The following is an 8,643-nucleotide window of genomic DNA, read 5'->3' on the forward strand; positions in this document are numbered from 1 at the left end:
GTGCAGGGGAGGGGGGCGACACGCACCCCCTCCATTACTTTGTAGAGACCTTTCCTGGGGCCACCGCCCAATCCGGGAAGTCAATTTCCCCGGGGACCCACAGAACCACAAGGATGCCCTTGCAGGGGCAGGGTGACCCAAGAAAAACACTATTAAAAAATTGGAGCTTCACGCTGCTCTGGCAGTGACCGAGGGGAAGAGCGGACTTACCTTCACCTCCCCCACCTCCTGCTCTCCAGGCGGCCCTGGGATCCAGAGGGACCGCCGATGAGATCTCTCCCTCTTGGGGCCGATGCCGTCCACTCGGCCACACCTGATCTGGTGCGTGAGTGTGACTCCTTCTCAGGGCCGCAGCGGTGATCGGGCCAAAGTTGGGGCCGGCAAGTGCCCGGGGGCGCTTCATGCAGCACGCTTCTCCCCGGGGGCACCGCTAGAAGCACGCTCACTCAAAGCTTTGGTTCTTCTTGTGCCTCGGGGACACAAAACAAAGAAAAATACAGCGCGCTTCAGAATCGCTCAGCAAAGATGAGTGCTCGGGTCGTGGTGGTGATTTTCTCTGTCAGCAGGCTACAGAAACATGCTTCTCAAGGCGCAAGATTTCATAAAAGAAAAGCGCTCTACAGGCGCTCGGGGCAAATCCAGTGGAGCGCTCACCAGGCGCTATGCTCATAAAAAGAAAGCTCTCCTTGTGAGCTACAAGCAGGCAGTTGCAGGGGGAATGGGCCACAGCACCCAGCCACTGGGGACACAAGGTGGAGCACAGGGCAGAGGGCCCAGTAACAGGCCAGCAGAAGGGGGATGTAGTCAGTGGCAGTTCCTCCTAGTGACCCAGCAGGTCACAGGTCAGCACAGCAGCAGCAGTCCAAGGCGGTTCCCGGTGAGTCTTTCCAGCAGCATTGTGTGTCCAGTTCTAAGTATGTTAAAAGTGTCTCTATGTCTCTTACATGGGGATAATCCCCTGTACTTATACTCAGTTTTGCACAACACCAATAAAGAGGGGAGAGGAGGTTCCAACCAGTTACACCTGGTTCCAGGAGTGTCCCCTCTCTCCTCCAGCTCAAGCTCCAGACATCAGTTGGGGGTAAACGAGCCCTTTGTGTGAGGCCAGGGCACAGCCTTTACAAATGCAAGTGTGGCCATTGGGCTAGCTAGGGCCTATCTTAGACGTGACTTACATGTAGTAAATAGGGAGTTCTGGGCTTGGCAAGTAAATTTAGATACCAGGCCCCTGTGGCAGCTGCACACGCAGGCCCTGCACTAGCAGGCCTGAGACAGGTTTGATAGGCTACTTCTCTGGGTGGCGCAAGCAGCGCTGTAGGCCCACTAGCATCATTTAATTTACAGGCCCTGGATATAGAGATACTACTGTACAAGGGACTTACAGGTAAATTAAATCCTAGAGCCAACAACAAGAGGTCAGAAAAATAGGAGGAAGGAGGCAAAAAGTTTGGGGAATGACTCTGCAGAAAGGGCCAGGTCCAACAATACACATGTCGTAGAGAATATATTACAACTCTGCACCTTACATGCAGTCAGACACCTCTGACAACACACACATGGGGAAATGAACACATTACACCACCACTGATATACCAAATCAGGAGGACCAAAAATGAAAAACCTATGTTGAAATACCAGACATGTAAATACCTGTATGTTACTGGAAGTACGGAGTGATGAGCCCAGCCCTTGACTCAGGTCCACCTTCCTCATCTGCCTCCTCATCACTTTCGATGTCAGCATCATCAGCCACTAATCCAGCTGCCTTCTCCTCCTCATCTAGTAAGGGTATCTGACGTCTCAGGGCTAGATTGTGGAGCATGCAGGAGGCTACTATGATCTGGCATACCTTTTGGGGACTAGAGGAGGGCACCTCCAGACACGTGCAGGCACCTAAATCTGGCCTTCAAGAGGCCAAATGTCCTTTCTATTACATGCCTTGTCCTGCCATTGGCTTCATTGAAATGGCTTTCCCATTCAGTGGCAGGGTACCTCACTGGTGTCAACAGGTTGGGAAGGTTAGGATAGCCAGATTCACTTGTATGCACATAGGTAGGACCTGTTACAGGATGGGTACAGCCACAGGGAACATTGTGATCACAGGTGCCATAACAGGGACATTCAGGCAAATGCTTGCATACCAGGGCCACACCCTCTCCCTCTGTAGACGTGTCATCATGTGTGGGACATTGCTGTTCCTCAGAATGTAGGATTCATGCACAGATCCAGGAAACTTGGCTGTCACTTGAGAGATGTATTGGTCTGCCACACACACCACCTGCACGTTAATGGAGTGGTAGTTTTTTTCCCTGTTCCTATACACCTGTTATTGGCACTGGGAGGGATCAAGGGTATATGGTTGCCATCTATGGCCCCTATCAGATCAGGGATCTGTCCCACATCATAGAAGTCTGCCTTCACATGGGCCAAATCCCCTTGTTGGGGGAACCTGATATAGCTGTCCAAGTGTTTCAAAAAAGCATACAATACATCCTTCAACACAAGACTGAACATGGGCTGTGACATCCCTGCTGCCAAGGCCGTTGTCATCCCATTGGATCCTGTGGCGAAAAAGTGTAGCGCTGACAGAACTTGAACTGTGGGAGGGATGGCATAGGGATTATGTATGGCAGGCAATAGATCTGGCTCTAACTGGGTACATAGTTCCATGATGGTCTGACGATTCAGACAATAGGTCTGAATTGTGTGCCTCTCCTCCAGGGTTGCAAGGTTCACTAGGGGACGATACACTGGTGCATGTCCCATTCTCCTTAGGACAGGTTATCTAGGATGGAGAGGAGAAATATCACAAATTAAAATGCACACCTCACATGTTGGCACAACACATCTAACTTGCACACACCTAACAATATCCACATGGGGCACACTGCTGGCACACACCATAGTGGGCATGTAGAAGCGGCATGGACTTCTCTCTTGATGCACATTGCTGCCCCTGATCAACGGTGTCTGAACTACATCACGTGTCAAGTTCTATATGTGGTACACTGACCTGTCCTGCACTGAGCCTGTATATAGTCATGCCATATACCTATACGTTGACACAACCAATCAGCCGATGAGTATCTGGACATGCTGGTCATCAAACACCCAGCCACATAGGGTCACTGTGTCATGCATCTCACAGATATGTGCCAAAACACCACTTTGGCCTAGCCCGCTATCTGCTGTGTATTTTAATCCACAATGGCATGATATGTGCCTAAAAAGGCAGCCACCTGACCTACAGCACTGGACAAGTGGTAGCAACCTAATTCCTCCGGCGTATGCCGTCATGGTGGTAGGCAGTTGCAACCGCAGTGCAACATCTCATTGGGTAACATTGCTGCCTATGGGAGACTGGGGTCAATGGTGATCACCGCCAGCGGTGACGGTCCTGTATGCGCCGGCTGTGACCACCATTTTCTGCAGCCTAGCTCACTTGACTCCTGACACTGTAGCAAGCAGGACCTACACGAGCTGAGCTGCTGTGTACTGTCTCTGGGAGCCATCATGCCATGTCCTGCAGTTGATAGGGCCCCACCTTCACCCCTGAAGAACTAGAGAGGCTGATGGATGAGGTCTCACCACTGTATGGACAGCTTTATGGGGCACCAGAGGAGCAGATGAGCCCAATGCCATAGTCATGTGTGATAGGGGTGTGTGTGAGGGTGAATGGCGTACATGTGCCGGTCAGGGAGTACATGCCTGCAGGGGGCATGAAGTTTAGACTTGTGAACCATGAGGATGGGCATTTGGTGGGTCTGAGGTTAATAGTCCACTGCTGTTGTTATGGTGCCAGTCTACATAACCTTCTCCTTCTGTCTGTGTCACACATGCAGGTTAACGCCCATCAAAAGAAGGGGATTTGGCGTGCTATCGCCAAGCAAGTGCGGACCCTGGGGGTCCATGCCCGGTGGAGAACCCATTGTTGCAAGCGGTGGGAGGACTTGAGACGTTGGGCCCGAAAGACCACGAAGGCCCAGCTGGGGATGTCCTCCCAAGGAGGGAGGGGTGCCCGTCGAACACTGACCCCTCTAATGGCCCGCATTTTGGCGGTGGCCTACCCTGAGGTGGATGGGCGTTTGAGGGCAGCACAGCAGCCACAAGGGGCTGAGTACTGACTGTATCCTGGAACTTGGCTGGCCATATTTGGGATTGGGTGCCTAAGTGCTGCCAAAGTGAAATTGCAGTTAATGCTAAACGTGCATCAACATTTGGAAATGGGCAATATGCACCCTTGCTGAGTATCTTTTGTAGTTGTGTCCCCAGGCTCTACTGTCAGTGGATTTTCATCTCCCTGTTCCATACCTCTCAGTCTCTAATGTGTACATGCACAAATGACATGGGCACATGTGTGACTCCATCCTGGCCCTTCGATGGATGCAAGTGTCACTAGTACCCTGAGCATTGTGTATGAGAAGCTCCAGCCATCTGCATCAGTGGCTCTGAGATGTCAGTCCACTACCATCTATGTATCCAAACTGTATATGCGACTGTGCGACTCTCATTCCATCCCTGGGGCTATGTACATCATGTATTGTAACTGGTGTAGATAGATTGTGAGGCTGGCATAGTACCACCACTGCACTGCCCTTCATGGGACAGGAGTACTGACCTGAAAGCTGACTAGGCATATATAGGTGATGTGCATGTAGATTTGATGAGGTAAGATTGCACAGTTCGAACATTCCTGGGGGCTATACTTGCAGGGATGTCGCCATCCAAAGTATGGGTTGGTACTGGTGGTGGTAAGTGCCCTGGCTGGTCCCTGATGTGTCACCATGGTGTGTATATAGCATGTATGACAAAGCCCTAGCTTTTTCTCTGCTGCATTGCTGACTGACTGCCTACATAATGTCGAGATGGATGGTTGGGGGCACTTCTGATGGCCTGTGAGACTTACAGCTTGGCTAATAATTTGTGGCAGATTGGGAGTTGTTTTGTTATTGCATGACACATCTGATGTAAAGTTTGTAGGTGTCTGATGCCATTGACCAAATCTGAGTTGTCCTCCATGATGGCCTCACCATACTGAGTGGACAGCCATGTCTATGGACAGGTAAGTGTGGTGTGCTCAGTGTTTGGAGTTGTATTCACTGTGATGGACATTTGCCAGTGGACATGGACTATTCAGGTAGGGGACTGCAGTGTGTTGTGTAATCTGCACATCCAATGGTTGATAGGGGTATGGTGAGGTAAGATGTGTAATCAGGTATGGTATTGATAGTGCAGCCAGGGTATGGTGTGCCACCTTAAGAATGAATAGTTTGGCATCATGGGGATGAGTATAGTATTGCTGTCCTACTTAGGTATTGCTGTAGGTGTGAGGGTTGCCAGGCAGGTGTGGGAAGTAGTGCCATGTCATGAGATGATGTAGGTAATGTGTCCTTGCAAATGTGATTGCCTAGCCATGATATGTATAGTGACAGATATACATGATTATCTGTGTCACTGGGAGGTGTATGTTAGCCATTTTGCCCTCTCTCTTTCTCTCTCTCTCCCACCCTCTCTCTCATTGTGTGCATCAGCATCATCTGGTGGAGGAGAAGGGGAAGCAGCAGCCCACGGGACATAGGAAGGTGGCACCATCGACACTGAGGGACCAAGTGGGACGGAGGGAGAGGGGTCTGCCATTGGGAGACTGGATCCAACACATCATCTTCGGAATCCTCCTCTAATGGACACTCCCTGGCGGTGGCAGACCCATCGAGGACCATCCCTGCACCATCTTTGTCCACCACCCCCCTTACTAACACCGCCCTCCCAGTTGCTCCCAACCCAGTTGCCCTTTCCTGCTCACCCAGGCGGGTGGGCATCTCTTTCACCACAGGCACCTCTTCCCCTGCCCCAGTCAGCCTTGCTGCCCTCAGTGAGGAGGCTATTGACCTCCTGAGGTTCATCTCTGTGGGTCAGTCAACCATCGTGAATGCCATCCAGGGACTGGCAGCTCACGTACAACAGAGCAATGCATTCGTGGAAGGCATTTTCCATTTCTTTACTCTCCCCCTCCTCCTACCTCTTCCCAATCCCAAACCCCTCTCCCCACACCCATCCAGAGCACACATTCACACAGGCATGCATCCGGCTCAACAGACACAGTTGGCACTGACAAAAACAAGCACCAGAAGACACACCACCGGCAAGCACACAGACAACACCCACCTGCAGACACAACATACACTCCCTGCACAGACTCCCCCCACCACCCCCTCCTTCACAGACACTTCACCTCACACTCCAGCAGGCAGCACATCATCATTTGCACATCCAGCATCCAGTCCCATCTTACCCACAGTCACCACAATATTAGACCTTCAGACATCCGCCCCAGTAACCACATCCGCACTCACCACAACCACTGACACCCCCACATGCAGCACATATACCATACCTGCAGACACCACCCCAACAGACAGCCACCCATCCAGCATGGCAACCAGCACACACAAGCATTCCACACATGCACCTGCACCCAAGACAACCACAAAGATACATCTTACAACCATTCCCTCTCCCTCCACTTCCAAACCCTTTTCCCATGTCCGCCCCTGTGTGTCAAAGAAACGTTTCCTGTATGAGTTTTTCCTGTTCTCTACCCCTCTCCCACCCTGTGAGATCCCAGAGCCCTCTGTGTCCCTCCCCATGTCCAGCCCTTCCACCTCAAAGTCTTCCCCTTCCACACCTGCTAGTGCCCTTGCCCCTCCCCCTGCAAAAATTACAACCCACCCCAAAGTCAAGGCTACCCCACCCAATGCCAGACCCAAGCACCCGCGCCCAAACCCAAGGACCCACCTCCCAAGCCCAACACCCCCCACCATTGAGATGCCTGCCTGCCCCCTTGATGCCCCTGCCCTGTGGAGATCATTTTGCTCCCAGGAGTCAAGTTGGGGCGCAGTGAGGTGCCTAATGTGCCTTTGGTACCTCGGACAGTGGACTTGACTATGGGCTAATATGTACATAGTTTAATATTTCTATTTATTATGAATATTTAATACATCTGGGCCAACTAGATGTCAGCATCCATCGAACACTGCGTGTCCTACCTTTCTTTCTCCATGTTGGATTTGTGTGTGTGACGTGTGTGCATGGCCTGCATGTATGTGTGAGGACCTGGCATCAGTCCCGCTGTGATGGGTGTGTATTGTGTATGTGATATGATTGTGTAGTCCATGCCTGTGTGTTGCTATATTGTTTATTGTTTGATGTGATGTTTTATGTTGGTGGTGTGTGCAATTGTGTGGTTGTGTGTGCGTTCGTGTGTGTGGTGTTGGCTATGTCTTATGAGTTGTGTGTGGTGTGGGCGTGGTGTGACAACACATTCATTGTGTGGGTGCATCTTGGTGTTGGTCGGTTGTGCGGTGTTGTTACGTGTTGTGTGTATGTGCTGTGATGTGGAGGTGTGCAGTGAGAGTGGTTGGCGAAGTGTCTGTGTAGTTACGGTTGTGATGTGGTTGTGTGAGTCGTTGGCGTTGTGTATGAATGTGTTTGACAGTGGCGGTGTTCTGTGTGTGCGGGTTGGTGTGTGTATTTCACATGTGTGTTGGCCATGGTGTGTGTAGTTCGTGTTTGCATATGTGTAGTATGTGTGTGTGTGTGGAATGTGTGTGTATGTTGAGGTGTGTGTGTGTTCATATGGGTGTACGGGTATGTGTATGTGTGCCCGTCACAAGGCGTCCCAGCAATGTGTGTTGTGGGTGAGTGTGTACTAATGCCTTTCCCTCCAGTGTGTGCTAGGTGTGTGTACTTACGGTTGTTGTCTTTGTCCCTGGATCTGGATTTGTTGTATGAGCAGGGGCAGTGGGAGGACTTTGAGTTTTGGTTCCATGGCGGCTCTGGTCAGCTCTGTGTTTCTGAAGGTGATTGTTTCCTTTTATATCATTCGTTTCTGCCAGGGTTTTGGTGGAGGTGCGACTGCGGCGGAAACCCTGGGGGTGTGCAGCCTTGTAATATGTCCGGCGGAAACATGCTCCTCGCCAGTCTGATGGTGCCACAGCGGTCAGACCGCACTGGCGGTACTGGCGGTGTATTGGGTATATTCAGTTCATGGTCATAATATGGCAGTCTTCACCACCAAGCCGTTGACGGTACGACCGCTGCCGCCAATATGGCAGTCCCTAGACCACCAAACTCATAATGACCACCATTATGTTCTAACTTTATACTGCTGTATTAATTCTAATCTATACTAGATATACCCACTTAGAAAGAAATGTTCTTTGATATACCAATTTTCTTTGGGTATACCCCTAGGTATTTTTAACTCTTGATCTGGACTTTTGAATTTGTCCTGTAAAAAAACTGTAAGAACTCCCAATTTTGCTTGGTTGAGTCCACTGGAGTGGTACCGCCCTACTCCAGTGTCAGAAGTCACCTATGCTGAAACATGTCATGATAAGTTATGGGTGAGGCGACCTCTCAAATAGCTTAATATTAGCCTGCTGGTCAAGATTATTTTTTTTCTTTTTAAGAATAGGGCACAATTGATTTATCTTTTTCAGTACTCAAGTACCTTATGTGTTAGGAAGAAATAAGACCACTAATCCATTCTTTTGCCATTGAAGATAAAATGGTATCATTAATATGAGTTCCTTAGATTACTCAAATATCAGCTTTATGCATAAGGAAGTAGTCACTTATGTT

This window comes from Pleurodeles waltl, chromosome 8 (genome assembly GCF_031143425.1).
Source record: "Pleurodeles waltl isolate 20211129_DDA chromosome 8, aPleWal1.hap1.20221129, whole genome shotgun sequence".
NCBI classification, from domain to species: domain Eukaryota; kingdom Metazoa; phylum Chordata; class Amphibia; order Caudata; family Salamandridae; genus Pleurodeles; species Pleurodeles waltl.